Source organism: Oryctolagus cuniculus, chromosome 8 (genome assembly GCF_051225735.1).
Source record: "Oryctolagus cuniculus isolate XC-2025 breed Fujian yellow rabbit chromosome 8, ASM5122573v1, whole genome shotgun sequence".
NCBI classification, from domain to species: Eukaryota; Metazoa; Chordata; class Mammalia; order Lagomorpha; family Leporidae; genus Oryctolagus; species Oryctolagus cuniculus.
Genome location: NC_142874.1, coordinates 140,600,789 through 140,616,716, shown reverse-complemented (window position 1 = coordinate 140,616,716; position 15,928 = coordinate 140,600,789). Strand labels below are relative to the sequence as shown.

The 15,928-nt window shown below is 55.2% G+C and overlaps 1 long non-coding RNA gene across 1 annotated transcript; it reads left to right on the top strand.

Moving 5' to 3' along the window:
- The first annotated feature begins 3,429 nt into the window (after positions 1-3,429).
- Positions 3,430-4,943, top strand: LOC138843400 (uncharacterized). The gene is made up of 2 exons (XR_011378069.2): positions 3,430-3,606; positions 3,728-4,943. It is a non-coding gene; the product is annotated as an uncharacterized LOC138843400 (long non-coding RNA).
- The last annotated feature ends 10,985 nt before the right edge of the window (positions 4,944-15,928 follow it).

The window sequence follows — 15,928 nt, the reverse complement described above, 5'->3', positions numbered from 1 at the left end:
GGAGCTGGATCGGAAGTGGAGCAGTTGGGACTAGAACCGGCATCCATATGGAATGTTAGCACTGCAGGCAGCGGCTTTACCCACTACACCACAGTGCCAGCCCCTCCCAAAGACTTTTACAAAGTACCTCTAAGTGAGTGTTTCTCCTGAAGCTCAGAGGAATCCTATGGACCCCTCCTGGCCACCTTTGCATCCGGCCAGGACGCAGGGCCAATGCCCACCTGAGGAATGTGACCTGGGGTGATGTGCCACTTCTGGCTGTGGCCTTAAGACATGGGCTGAGACAGAGAGAGAGCTTCCATCACTGGTTCACTCCCAGAATGCAACCACCAGGGATGGTCTCGGCTGAAGTCAGGAGCCTGGAACTCCATCCAACTCTCCCATGTGGGTTGCAGTGGTCCAAGCACTGGGGCCATCCTCCATTGCCTTCTCAGGCACATCAGCAGGAAGCTGGATCGGAAATGGAGCAGCTGGGACTCGAACCAGTGCCCAAATGAGAAGCTGGCTTCACAGGCGGTGGCTTTACCCATTGCGCCACAGTGCCGGCCCCTGGGCTGTGCCTTTTCAGTGCTCCCCACCCCCCGCTCTGTTAGCTGGGTGCAGAGAACTCCAGGGAATTGGGGCTGCTGAACCCATAGCCTGGAAGAAGAGCAGCTCCCTAAACCACAGCGTGGAGGGAAAGCCTCTGACCAAGAACATGGACTTGAAAGGTCACACGAGAAAGGAGCAACTGCTGTGCTGTGTCGTGGAAATGGGGGTTTACCGGTTCAAGTGCCAGTGTTAGCCACCCGATTCAAGCACTCTCCTTATACAGGGGCAGGTCATTAGAGTGACACAGCTCACAGCTGTCATTGCAGGAAGCAGAATCCTCGCTGGTGGTCAGCTCTCACAGCTCACAGCGCCCACAGGACCACAGGGGACGGGGAAGGAGGAGCAGGCCGGCAGCTGAGCCGCTGCCCCGATCGTCCCTCTCACCTGGAGTTGGACCATACACAGAAAATCCGCTCGACGGCCTCGGATCACAGCTGCAGTGGAGGGAGAGGCAGTGTCTGTGACCTGGGGCCCAGCTCTCCAGGATGCCACTTTGCCTGGAGTTGAGGCAGTGCGTGCACTTAAGTATGCGTGCCCTTGGGGCAGCGTGCAGGGTGCGTAAAGATAAGGGCTGCGCAGATCCGAAGCCAGGTGCCAAGCTTCTTCCAGGTCTCCCACGTGGGTGCAGGGGCCCAATGACTTGGGCCATCTTCTTCTGCTTTCCCAGGCCATAGCAAAGAGTTGGATCAGAAGTGGAACAGCTGGGTCTTGAACCGGCGCCCATATGGGATGCCGGCACTGCAGGCCAGGGCATTAACCCGCTGCGCCACAGCACTGGCCCCAAGACTGCCCATCCTTTATCATGGTACCATGTACCCACAAAGGCAGCTGAACTCAATATCTGACTGGCTGCAGAGGGGTCACAGGATTTTAAACGGGGTGGGGCAGAGAGAGCTCTCGGTTAAATTTCCAGTGCAATTCAGCATTGCACATCTTACCCAGCAGGATCGCTGCAGGGACTTAGGGACAGCAGGAACTTCACCCCAAGGCAGCAAAAGCCAAGCTGACCTAACCGCCAGCTTTGGCAAGAGCCCTGCGGAGTGCCCGCCAGCCGCGGCGTGGGAGGGTTTCAGCAGGTCTGAGATGCTATCAAAAGTAACAAGAAGATGAAAGAAAGATCTGTAATTTCTTAGGGGTAACAGATGGGATCAGAATGGCTTAATGGCTTGGAATGGAATGGAAACACAAAGCGAACATTTGCTCAGAGGCTGGCTCTGCGTGTGGGGGGAGATCTGCTCTCCCAGGCAGTATTAAAGTGAAGTAAGTGGTGGCTCAGGGGTCGCCGTGTCCTGTCCTTTGGTGTCCATGCGAGGACGGACACGTCACTGGGGACAGAGCCTTCATCTCCACTGGGCCAGTCACACAGCTTGGCTGTACCTGCACGAGACCAGGACGTCCAGACAAGGAGCAGAGAGCTGTGAACATGTCCAGCGATGCCAGTAGGTCTCGTGTCTCCAAATATCCAAGTGTTTGCACAGATGTTTCCAAATATGTAGATGTCGGCGGCTTGGTTGATAAAACTCAGATAAGTCCCTGCGTTTTATTTTTAGCATGACTGTTTTTAGCACCAGACTCTCCCAGTGTTCGGTAATGGACGAGAGGGCAACTGCTTCACATTCTTGACCCCAGGAAGGGCCACGGGTCCAGGAGGCCTCAGCAAAAGCACTCAGCACTTCAGGCTGCCACGGGGGCATCCCCTGAGCCCCAGGAAGGCCTGTGGACAGCCCTGGCTCTCGGCCACCGCAGGGAGGCAAAGGCTTGGAGAGACTTGGGTCCACTTGGTGCGATGAGCGGGTGGGCAGCCTAAGGCTTGGCATCTGCAGGCGCTCAGGAAGTACACAGGACACGGGCAGTGAGCAGAGTAGGGCCACAGACCCCCCAGCACATCTGCCCTGTCTCAGGGCCTGAGCCGCCTCCTCCTGCACACCGGTTGTCTCTGCTCCTGATTCCTTCGCCCTGCAGAGCAGCCTGCTCAAGAAGCAGTCCCAGGGCCTCTCCCACCGCCACCCGGGAAGTGCCCCCCCCCCCCCCCCAGCGCTCACACCCTTCTTTCTCCCATTCTCTGGTGCGCGCGCGCGCGCACACACACACACACTGCACATGTCTGTTAGCCACACTCACCATCCTCCTCCCACCTGCTCTCAAGCCTGCTCTGCTCAGGCCTTTCACCGTGCCCTCCCCCTGCCCCCACCTGCTCTCAGCTGCTGCACCTGCCGCCGGCACCCAGTCCTGCCCCACCCTGATCTCTGCGGACACCTCACACCCTGGGTCTCTCTGCCTGGGGCCTCTTTTCTTCTCTGGGCTTCCAGGGCCTCGGGCTCTCCTGATTTTCTGCCCAGTTCGTGTTGGTCCTTCCCGGTCTCCTGGGCTGTCTCTTCCTCTCCCTCCCCTTGTACAGTGCAGCAGCCAGGGTTCAGTCGTTGGCTCTCTGCTCCATCTCAGTGCCTTTGCTTGGAGACTGATGTAATCTTACAGCACCCCGTCTTGCTGGTAAGAACCTAACCACCCGTGGGATGGGCTGCAGCAGTGCGGGGAGGGGGCATTAGAAAGGGGATTAGGAACTTAATCCAGGTCTCCTCTATGGGTGGCAGGGACCCAAGCCCTTGAGCCGTCACCTGCTTCCCCCCAGGGTGTGCATTAGCTGGAAGCTCAGGAGCAGAGCCAGGACTCACTTCAGCTGATGCGGGGTGCAGGCGTCCCAGTCGGTGTCTTCACAGCTGTGCCCAGTGCCTGACCGTGACTCCTGACTAGGGAGCCCCCAGCATTCTCCTTTCACCACTGGATCGGTCAAGCGTGCCTGACTCACTTCTTTCTCGCATCTTCTTGCAACACCTTCAGGATCCAAGAGCAACAAAGTCGCCCCATTCCCCAGGGGACTCAAATGAAAACTGGCACAGCTCTGATGAAGACCTCGGGTGCAGCTCTAAGAGAAGACGCTGCCGAGGAGCCACACCGGGTCTGGGAGGCAGGGCAGGTGTTTGTGGTCAAGGTCACTGTCACCTTAGCCACGTCAAGGTGAGAATGCCAGCATGGCCTGGGCAGCTAGCTGGGGGTGTGATCTCCCCTTTGCTTCTGTGCCCTGCACTGGTGGGTTTGGGGAGGCAGCTGCCTCACCCCTCCTGCCGTGTCTGTGAAGGCGCAGGTCCTCACCAGACGCTGAAACTGCCGGCGCCTCGGCCCCGGGCTCCCCAGCCTGCTGACCGTGAGCCGTGAACTTCTGCTGCTTGCGAATGGACTGAGACATACAGCTTTGAGAATACCACACCTGTGTCCATGACTTCTGGAAGGACGTCTTCCTCCCAGCCCCGCCACCCCCGCCAGAGGTTCACCTGATGGCCGCTGCCTGCAGCCCAGCTGCAGGTAACTCCATCCTTCCAGGTGCTCAGGTCCAAGGAGTGGAGCGAGCCCCTACAGCCAATCCTCTCACGCCACAGAAACCCTGCCAGTCCACCCACCCCGTTCCCTGCCCCATCCTGGCTGCAGTCACCATAACCTGTCACTGCCAGGCCCCTGACCCAAGCCCCGTTGTATGACTGCCCTGCTCAGAGCCCTGCAATAGCTCCTCAGCCACTCGAGGACAAGGTCCTTGTGATCCACCCTGCCCTGACTCCGTGTGACTCCCCCTGCACTAGCCACTGGTCTGACATCACCGCCAGGCACACTGACACCCTGCAGGACCCGCCACCCCCACCCCCACCCCGGGCTCAGCTGTCACCAGCTCACGGGTGCTTGTCCTCATTGCACTGCTTCCGAGTTCCTCCTGTGTCCTGAATTCCTGGGAGTCCTTGCTGTCTCTGACATGGGGGGCAGGGACTGGCTCCTGACCCTGCTATCTCTCGTCCACCTCCTCCCCCACTCCCTGAGGGCCTGGCTGTCCGTCTGGTTCGCTGACTTAGGCCCATTGCACCTGGGGGCACTCAAGAGGTATTTGCCCAATGGGGCGGATCAGTGAGTGGAGACACCTGGTGGTTAAGAGTCTGGCTGGTGGTAACTGCTAACTGCTGTTGTGCACAGCAATAATTACAGTGATCGTGGGGCTGGCGTAGTGTGTATCAGGTTAAGACACTGCCCGCAATGCCAGGATCCCATATGGGCGCCCGTTGGAGTCCCGGCTGCTCCACTTCTGAGCCAGCTCCCTGCTAATGTGCCTGGGAAGGCAGTGGAAGATGGCTGAAGTGCTTAGGCTGCTGCACACACGTGGGAGACTTGGAAGAAGCTCCTGGCTCCTGGCTTCTGCCTGGCCCAGCCTCTGTTGTTGTGGCCATTTGGGGAGTGAACCAGTGGATGGAAGATTCTCTCTCTCTCTCTCTAACTCTGCCTTTCAAGTAAATAAATAAACTTTTAAAAAGTACGGTCATTCCCTTTTTTCTCAAATAAGAACATTTCTGTAATTTGTCCTAGGTCACATGACTGGAGGGTGGCAGAGACAAGATTTGAATCCAGAGCTGTGTGCTGAGCCTCTCCACTATTCTCACACATTTCTGGAGAATCGTTGGTGCAGTCTGGGGCTAACATTGTGGTGCAGGGGGTTCAGCCACCACCTGGGATGCTGGCAACCCTATTGGATCCAGCTCTTTGCTAGTGCACCTGGGAAGGCAACTGAGCACGATGAAGCCTGTGGCCTGGACCAGGCCTGGATGATGCAGCTGTTTGGGAAGTGCACCAGAGGATAAAAGATCTTTCTTTCTCCCCTACCCCATCCTGCCCCCATCCCAATTACTCTGGCTTTCAAATACAAATGAAGAAATCTTTAAAATTAGCCAATGTAGCTTTAGACCTTCATATGAAAAGTTTAACCAAAGCGTATGCCTGCTGTTCCAGAGAGCTAAGCATGGAAACACACACACACACACACACACACACCATTGCACCATTGTTTGCTGTTAACAAACAAGCAAACAAACTCAGGTAAGAGCCCCAGGGTGCATAGCAGGGAACAACTGAGGTCAGAGAACATCTTGGTCCATTCCCAGGACAGAAGACTGCAGCTCCTGGACATCATGGCCAAAGAGTGGAGAATGACGCGGAAAGTCCACGTGTGTGTGGAGGTGAGGATGGCGACAGGCCAGCGTGCAAAGCCATGCATCTGGTCCACTAATATTTTAACAAATTGCATTATTCCTGCTTAAAAGTGATGGGAAAGATGACACCCAAACGGGTTTTTTTTTTTTAAGATTTATTTATTTGAAAGGCAGAGTTGAAAGAGAGAGAGAGCAAGTGAACTGGGAGTTGGCTCAGAAGTGGAGCAGCTGGGACATGAACTGGTGTCCACATGGGATGCTGGCATCACAGGCGGTGGCCACAGCACTGGCCCTGACACTCACATGTTAGTGATGGTTCTCCTGCTACTGTGACATGAGTTTTATTTTTTCTTTTATATTTTTCTGCATAACTTCTCATAAGAAACAAAGTTTTGTCTAAAAGAATTCTGCCTTGACAGTAACATAACCTGTTAATACACCTTGTGACCAAGTTAAACATTTCTGAAGAGCTGAAATTCCATAGATCCCTATGGAATGCCAAACGAGCTGTAAGAAGTAAGAATGGAACAAGCCCATTTTTTTAAATCCAAGGCTAAAATATTTCCTTTTATTGCAATGTCCTTATCTAGATAAACCACACTGAACAGTTTCAACTAAGCACACTAGGTTTTCCAAGTTTTAATAAGGTTTAGCTTTCTTTCCATTTCTTTAGGAGCTAGGCCCACAGAGGCATTAAGCTATACTTCTCTTTAGAGCACTCAGTCAAGATTCTTCAGAGAGAAGCGTCTCTTTCCACAGCCTGTGACAAGCCCCCGGGCAGCCTCAATGCCCTAAGCTGCTTCAAGCTGCTCCGATAAGTTGTTTCAAGAACACTGCAAATAGGATGTATTTACACTGTGTCACCATGCTAAGAAATGACGGGATCAAAGCGCATTCCTAAGCAATTACTTATATTTGAGTATTCCTTTACCTCCACTCCTGAAGAATTATCCTCTTTACTTGGAAAATATCTCTTTTTAATTTTTTTTTCTGACTACAAGCCATTCTGGGAACTGTCAGAGACCTATGAGCGAACTTCAAAAGATTCATGCAAAATGGAATGAAAATGTGTTCATTTCGGTGCTAAATACTCCTGCAACGCATGCATAGTTTTATAATAATGTGCATTTCCATAAACTTTTGAAGATCCCTCGTATTCATGGATTTCAATTCTTTTTACCCCAAAATAAACTTATTTTTCAGCTCCACATGCTTCATTTTGAAGATTTATTTGAAAGTCAAAATAACAGAGAGGCAGAAGCAGAGGCAGAGGGGTGGGGGGAGAGGCAGAGAGAGAGATGTTCCATCTGCTGGTTCACTCCCCAAATGGCCACAACGGCCAGGGTTGGGCAAGCCCAAAGCCAGCGGGATGCCAGCACCGCAGGGGGTGTCACAGTGCCAGCCCCTTCCATAAACTTTTTAAAGCACTTATATGTGGTGCAAGTCAGTATGAAGCAATTTCTTAGTATCAGAAATAAGGAGAATGTCAGACTGATTAGCTAACACAGCAAATAGAGGAGGAAAAGGACACATTTAAATTTGCTCATGGAGCAACTGGGAAGGTCCCAAAAGGTTCATGCGCCCAGGTTAGCAGCCACGCAGCTGGAAGTGCTTTCGAGACTTAATTCCGGAAGCCCAGGTAGAACCTTTGCATTCTTGTGGGTTTGCAGGTGAAATGTTTCAAAGGATTAGGAATGAATTCATTACAAGAAATGCCAACCTTGTGTTGTAGTCAGTAAAGCTGCCACCTTCGATGCCAGCATCCCGTATCGGTGCTGGTTCGTGCCCTGGCCACTCCAGTTCTGGTCTAGCTCCCTGCTAATGGCCTGAGAAAAGCAGTGAAAGATGGCCCAAGTTGTTGGACCCCTGCTACCTGCAGGAGACACCCAGAAGAAGCTCCTGGCTCCTGGCTTTGGCTCGGCCCAGCTCTGGCCATGGTGGCCATCTGGAGAGTGAACCAGCGGGTGGAAGATCTCTGTTTCTGTCTTCTCCCTCTCTGTGACTCTGCCTTTCAAATAAATAGATCAATGTTTAAAAAACACTCTGTGAAGAGAGAGGAAGAACTGATAGAAGGTGCCACCAGGAGGGAGCACACGTGCACGCACACACACATGTACAGGTACACACATGTACAGGCAAACAGATGCACAGGCACACACAGGTACAGGCACACACATGTACAGGCAAACACATGCACAGGCACACACATGTACAGGTACACAGTGCATGAACACACATGTTCAGACGCACACACATACAGGTACACACATGTCTGCACACACACAGGCATGCACAGACAGGAATACATGCACATGCCTGTACACACAATTCACATAGGGACCCATGCAGGCATGCACACACAGGCATGTACAGATAGGAACACATGCCCACTTCCATGCATGCACACAGAGGCACACATGACCACACACTTGCACACATCTGCACACAAGGCACCCATGCATGCCTGCACACACAGTTCACACAAGGCACACACAAGTACATGCATGCACACAGAGGCACACATGCCCACACACTTGCACATGCCTGCACACACATGGACACACATGCAGGCACGCACACTCATTCATGCAGCCCCTACAGTAAACTGGACCCGCTCTGAGAACTTGAATACGAGCCCAGTCCTTGCTGCGGGCGGTGGTTCCACACAAGTCGACGTGACTGCCGTGACGTGGGCAGCTCCGGAAGAAAGGGTGAAGAGCCCTGGCCTCTAAGCTGGAGACCCAGGCCGCGGGCCCGCACTTTGCACCTGGGGGCGGCGTCAGAGACCTCGCACAGCGGGCGGCGCTCATCCCCACGCCGGCCACCCTCACGCGCCTGGGGCCCCTTCCTCAACCCTGGGGCAGCCACAGAGAGCAGGGAGCAGCTGGGCCGAGACGCGAGGTGCTGAGTCCCGCCAGCAGCCAGACCCCGGGGTCCTCCACGCGCCCACTGCCCAGCCCGAGGCAAGACGCCTCCCGGCCCCGCGGGTGCTCTGGTGCCCATTTCACGGGTGAGGAGTCCGGGGCTCGCCTGTCCCAATGAGCGCCTCAGGCCCCGCCCCGGTCCTCTCTCCTTTGACCTCTTCTTTCCCACGGGGTTCGGGGAGGGCTCCGACCCCAGCCCTGGATGGGAACCCGCCCAGCCAGCCCCTTCCAGCGTGGTGGCTTGGGTCTGGACCACGCGGTCCTCCCTGGGGCCGCGCGAGTTCATCCCTGCAGGCCGTTCAGCGAGGGCGGGGCCGGGGCTGGGGAGGCTGCAGGCTGTCCCCCTGCTTGTTGCGCACCTGCCCTTGGTCAGCTGAGGTTGAGGCCGCCAAGGCGAGGACGTCACAGGCGCAGGAAGGCAGAGGGTGAGACGCTTGCGAACATGGCTCGGTTGCATTTGCACAGTGCGGGTGGAGGGAGCAGGCAACTTCATATGTTTTTCCTTTTGCTCATCTGTATCTTCTGAACACCTATCGAAATATTCCTTACATCAGGGGCCAAAATAAGGAAGCAACCCCGACTTCAAGGCCAGCTGCACTGTAAGCTTTGCAGGAGGCCGGAACAACCAGACCAAACCAGAGACAAAACAACCAAACGAAAACCCAGGCTCTGCATCGCATTCTCTTCTTCCAAACAGTCAAACTGGAACTCCCAGACGACCCAGCCGCCCCACTGCTGGGGACACAAAGGACGTGTCGGAGACGCATCTGCACACCCGCGGCTCCTGCAGCGCCTTGCATGCCCGAGCACATCTGGAATCAACCCGCTGGGTGAGTGTCCATCAGGACGGACAGATGGAGGAACTACAGCGCATGCACACTCGGGAATGCTGTTCGGCCCGTGTCGTCTTCAACACGGACAGATGCAGACTCCGTGTTGCTTAATGAAAACCCAGCGCTGTGTGATCTCACTTATAGGTGGAGTCTAAAAACTTCAAAGAGAGAGAGAGAGGGTGAGAGAGAGGGAGAGGGAGAGAGAGAACCAGGAGCTGCTGGTGGTGTGTGTGGGGGTGAGGACAAAGGGAAGACTGGCTTCTATGAGAAGGGGTCAGATCTGCTGACCCAGTGCCTGCACAGTGATGCTATTGGTGATGTGTTAAGTGACACTAACACACTATAGGTTTCAGACTTGCTGAGAGAACAGCTATCGAATGTTCTCACTGCAGAGAAATGATAAGTGTGTGAAGTGACGGACGTGTTAATCCACGGAATCACACCGTTCCAAATGTGTGTGCGTCATACCATCAGGTCGTATCCCACAGACAGATGGAGCCACGTTTGCCAATACTAAATAAAATACAAATGTCGCAGACAAATTGCATTCTCAGCAGATAATCATTTGGGATCTTTTCAGTCTTAAAGGCCATTGTTTCAGAGACTAGAGGAATGGGCTCATCCCAAAGTCGCTGACAAGGGCAAATGAGAGTGCGAGAGCGGGGTGGAGGTGGGGTGCGGGGGTGCAGAGCAAGCCACTGTCTTTATTTCCCGCGGGATCTTGGGTTTGCTTGGCTCGGAGCGTCCGTGCCCGGCTGGCAGCAGCCTGGACTCCTCAAGTACTGAGTTACAAGTGCCCGGCATGAAGCTGCTCTTGGGCCCCTAACTGCAAGCGCCGTGCAGGGCTGGGAGCCAGTGCACCTCATCAAGAGAGCAGGGTGTCCCCTTCTCTAATTCCAGGGGAGAGATTCCCAGCGCACGCAGCTCGGGCCGGTTGAACCCTGAATCACCACTGAGAATAGCTCCCACAGCAGGCAGCCCGGCTCTTGGAAATCTGACGAGGACATCCATCCATCAATCAATCAGTCCATCCGTCACAACTGGGAAAAGCAGTCCGGGAAGGGAACAGCTCCATCTCTCCCAGCAGGATCTCCTGGGTTCTCCTACCAGTGAGTTCCCAGCTGTGCACTCAGCAGGCATCCCCTGATGTCTGCTGTATGCCAGGGCTGTTTGGGCCACCGGCTCCCGCAATGTGTGGCTCTCAGCAGTGACAACCGTAGCTCTCACACGCCAAGCCGCGCTCCAGGCTCAGACTTGCGTGTTTTGTGTCGCCGCCCTTGTGGCACTTCAGTGTAGTGGGAGGGAAGACTAAGGATAGGAAGGGGCTTCGTAACGTTCCTGGGAAATGGAACAGATACGCTTATTTGGGTGCCAAAAATTCTTTGAAATCCACGCATACCTTTCCACCATATGCGTTTGCCATGGATGATTTCAAGCCCCCCTGTGAACCTGACACATAGTGGACAATCGAGTCTGTTAGAAGGTGGCGAGTGCTATGGAAAAGTAAAACACCGGACCAGCTGCACGGCCCTGGGACGCTCGGGTGCAGGGGGCGGGTTCAGCATTGCAATTATTAACTGGGGCGGGGCAGTGGGGTGAATGGTGACCGCCCCCCTCCCAACATGTCCAAGTCCTAATACCTGGAACCTGCATAAGAGGGTCCTGCGGATGCAATTAAGTTAAGGGTCTCCTGGGTCACCCAGCTAGGCCCTGAGGATGGCAGAGGGATTGGAGCATAGGTGGGGGAAGGAGGCAGGCAGCCCTGGAGCCACCAGAAGCCGGAAGAAGCTAGGGAGTGCCCTCCTCCAGAGCCTGCATTGCCAGTGTTCTGATTTGTCTCAGCAGCTCTAGGAGATGAGCAGAGGGAGAAGGAGGTCAGCTGTGTGACAGGTGGGGCACAGCTGGCTCCCAGGGGAGTGTGCCTCTGTGTGTCATGGCATGGGACACGGGGAGGAGGGAGGGAGGGAGGGAGGAGAGAAGCGGGGAGGGAGAGAGGGGGGAGGCAGGAGGGAGGGAGGAGGGAATTTTAGGGAAGGAGGGAGGGAGGAGGGAGGGCGAGAGAGAGGAGGGAAGAGGAGGGAGGAGGGAAGAAGGGAAGAGGGAGGAGGGAGAGAAGGAGAGAAGGAGGGAGGAGGGAAGGAGGAGGGAGAGAGGAGGGAGAGAGAGAGGGAGGAGAGAGGGAGAGAGAGGAGGGAGGAGGAAGGAGGGAATTTTAGGGAAGGAGGGAAGGAGAGAGGGAGAGAGGAGGGAGGGAGGAGGGAGAGGGAAAGAGGGAGGGAGGGAGGAGGGAAAGAGGAGGAGGGAGGGAGGGAAGTCTACAGACCCGTGTCTTGCTCTGCTCCCTCTGTGCTCTGCCTTTGGTTGCTGTCACACGATTGTGATGTCTGGAGCTTCTGTAACCATCTTGCAACCACGAGGTAGTAAGTCTGTAATTTAAGCAGAAGAAAACAATCTGTAATTGGAAAGCACCTGACATCACTGGTCGCTGAACCAATTCCGAGGCTTCCCTTCGACTGCGTGTCAGCGAGGTGACAAAGTGCTGAGCACAGACAGCGGTTCCTGAGTTCTCTTCCTCACAGCCGAAAGCTTCTAGCTGGACAGGAACCCTGTGCGGATTTCACACCACGTGCCGGTGCTTCGCTTTCCCAGGAGATAAGTCCAGAGCTTCCGCTGTAAGCTAACCTCTTACTGCTTCTTCTTCTTTTTTAAGATTTATCTGTTTGAAAGACTGAGCTGGTTCATTCCACAAATGGCCCCAATGGCTGGAGCTGGGTGGGTCCAGAGCCAGGAGCCAGGAGCTTCCTCCTGGTCTCCCCCCATGGGTGCAGGGGCCCAAACTCTTGGGCCATCTCCTACTGCTTTCCCAGGCACACCAGCAGGGAGCTGGATCGGTGGCAGCTGGGACTCGAACTGGTGCCCATGTGGGATGCCCGCGTTACAAGCTGTGCCTTTACCCGCTATGCTACAGCTCTGGCCCTGCTGCTGCGTCTTAGCTCAGCGGAGGGCAGGCTCTGTAGTCACGTGACAGTTCTCCCACAGGGTTCAGCTTGACTCACTCGCACTCCAGGGTGCGGGAGCTCTGTGCCTGTCATGGGAGGTGAGGCCCCGGCTGTGCCCAGACCCCCGCTGGTCTCCCCAGGCCGCCTCCAGCTGCTGAGGCCAAGTTCAGGGAGCTGCAGCCATTCCTGCTGGAAGTAGGGCGGGGGCACGGGTCCTGCTGCCCCCTGTACGGCCCTGCTGGGCAGCACACGCGGGCACCCTCACTGGCCACCCCCACCCCCAGCACACGCACACGCACACGCACACGCACACACACGTTCTATTTCTCTGGAGAACCGTGACTTATACAAAGTTCTAAACAGTTTTCTGTTTTTATGTTAGCTTTGTATAATGGCCACTGGAAACCTGTACAAAACAACAAAGCAACGTTAAAGTCCGCTGTTGAGCCCTCAGCATCACCGATGCTTCACTCACGCCCGGCCCCTGCCCACTCAGTGCCCCCTGGGTGATTCTGAAGCTGTCACACCTTTCGTCCGCACACACTCAGCACGCATCACTGGGAGCCAGCGACTCTCAGCTACCCAAGGGCAGGGCGTCCAGTGCGATGGCTGACATGCGGCCTGGGACGCCCACGACCCACGTCGGATTTCCTGACTCTGCGTCTGATCCCAGCTTCCTGCTAACGGGCACCCGGGAGGCAGCAGGTGCTGAGCCAAGCGCTTGGATCCCTGCCACCCTCATGGGTCACCCACACTGAGTTTCCAGGCCTGGCTGCAGCCTGGCCCAGCCCCAGCTGTAACAGGCATTCTGAATCTGTCTTTGTCTCTCTGCCTTTCAAATGAGTAAAGTTTGAAACATATACCTATGTCCACATATAATATATATATATATATAAATAACGTATGTAACACCACAATACCACTGACACTCCTAAAAGTCTTTGCTTAATGCCATCAGAGATGAAGGTACTTCCAAAGTTTGTGGAAAAGTGGACTTCAATGCTAAGCTTAGGGGTGGACTTCCGGTGTAGCAGGTAAGACACTGCTTGGGATGCCCACAGCCCTTGTCAGAGTGCCTGGTTCAAATCTGGCTTCTCTGCTTCCAATCCACCTTCCTGCTAATGCACCCTGGGAGGAAGCAGAGGATGGCCCAAGTATTTGAGTCCCTGTCACCCATGTGGGAGACCCAGATGGAGTTCCTGGCTCCTGGCTTCCACTTGGACCAGTCCTGGTTGGTGTAGACATTTGAGTAGTAAGTCAGTGAATGAGATCTCTGTGTCTCTCTCTCTCTCTCTCTCACCTTTCAAATAAAAATAAATAAAGTTAAATTTATTTTGTTTCAAATCAATTCTGAAATCTGTGACTAGCTTTTTTTTAAAAAGACATTTATTTACTTGAAAGGCAGAGTTACAGAGAAGCAGAGGGAGAGGCAGAGGTAGAGGCAGAGAGAGAGAGAGAGAGAGAGAGATCTTCCATCCGCTGGTGCACTCCCCAAATTACTCCAATGGCTGGAGCTGGACCAATCCAAAGCCAGGAGCCAGGAGCTTCCTCTGGGTCTCCCACGCAGGTGTGGGGGCCCAAGAACTTGGGCCATCTTCTACTGCTTTCCCAGACCACAGCAGAGAGCTGGATTGGAAGTGAAGCAGCCAGGTCTCGAATCGGTGCCCATATGGGACGTTGGCACTACAGGCAGTGGCTTTACCTGCTACACCACAGCGCTGGCCCCTCTACCAGTGATTTCTTAAACATGGATTCCATTGTGTTTCACTTAATGAGTTAATACGAGAGTGATCCTACTTATCAAAAAGAACTTTTTGAAAACATGAAACACACAAACAATACTACTCCCCGGGACTGATGCCAGCCTACGTGGTGCCTCTGTAAGATGAGAACCACCTGGCCCTTCCACGCCGCACAGCCTGTGCCGAGACGTCAGTCACCCCCGTTCTCCCCGAGGGAGGGGGCGGCCCTGTGCCAGGTGCAGCTGGGCCGCTGTGTACCCACGGCCCTGAAAACCCCACCAGTGTTCCCATGTTGGAGGAGAGCCCTCTACGTTTTCTAGGGAGACACACACACACACACACACACACACGGCTTTGGAATAATTGTTTTCATCCTGCACACTGTTTGGTAAGCAGCGTTTTTTCCACTTAATAACCGACCAAAACCATTTTCGCATGTCGAGAGGTTGGCTTCCAAAACCTGCCTTTCCAGGCTACCTCCAGTGCACGCTGCGGCTGCACCACACGGCCGCTTGTTGGGCCCAGAACTCCCAGAGTGCAGCGCCTGTCTGGCAGGGCAAACCCAGGCAAAGAACGTTCTGTCTGTCTTGGGAGAAACATTAAAACAGGCAGGGCAAGGTTTGCGTCCTCCTTGTGTGAGTCTTTAAATTGGTTCCACCTGTTGGTTGGGACCCAGCAAAGCTTTGGCTCCACTTGGTTCAACTCCTGCCCTAGGGGACGGGGAGAGCTGTCCCGTGCCGTATTTAGATTCTGAGCTCTTCCACACTACACAAGAAGCTTCAACCGGAGCAGTGAGCCGAGGAAACAGCTGTTCCCAAAGCGGGGCAGGAGACCTGGAGTTTGGGGGACCAACCTCCGGGGACTGAGGCTAGCAGGCAGCAACAGGCCTGCAGGCTCTCTGGGGCTGGCCTCCCAGGTGTCAGGTCACGGACACAGCCGTTCCTGGTGCAAACGCCCCCGAATTGCCTTGTAAGGAACCCCACCCCAGACTCGAGCTGGTTAATGGAGTCTCACATTCTGCACCGCTTAAGAATCAGGATAAACGCCTAAGTCAGCTGACAAGGGTCCATTCGCCCAAGCCAGCAGCCCACAAGGGTCTCCGGGTGAGTGCTTACCACCTTTGCTCAGGGCAACGGGACCATCAGGACGGGGAGGTCTCAGGGCAGATGGCAACCAGGATTCTCAGCCCCAGAGGCCACGGCCAAGGGCTGCAGAGGCCACTCCCACGCCACTCACCAGAGTTACGCTGGGAGCCCAAGAAGGCTCTAGAGGAAAAGTCGCTGGGCTGTGACATCCATCCACAAATTCCCGCTTGAAAGTCGGTGAGGAGCCCATGGGGCCTTCCCTGGGGGCTGCTTTCAGGGCTGGGGGAGGTGCTGGGGAGGCCTGGCCTGTGAACACCCCCTGGGCCCCAGCAGCCGTCTCTCATGGTTTCCGAGGAGCCATCTCCTGCCCGGCTCTCATCACACAGGTGCTCTGCTGGGGTGTCGGCTGCCTGGAGCTACCACAAGGGAACACCCAGGCCCAGGGCGGGTGCACCCACCAGACGGAGGAACCTTCTGCTCTCCCAGTCGTGGAGCAGGGAGGCCTGAGATCCAGCTGTGGGCAGCCCCGCTCCTGCCATGGCCTCGGGGAAGAGCCTGGCTGGCCCCTCAATTCAGGGCAGCTTCACCCAGGGCCCTGGGCTCGCCCTGCCCTACTCTGACTCCAGACACCATCTCGAGGGGCCACCTTCCCTAGGCGTGTGTCTGGGCCCACATCTCCCTCCGAGTCGCCCTGGAGTGGGGCACACCCTGGTGACCCCACCTGAATCTGCTT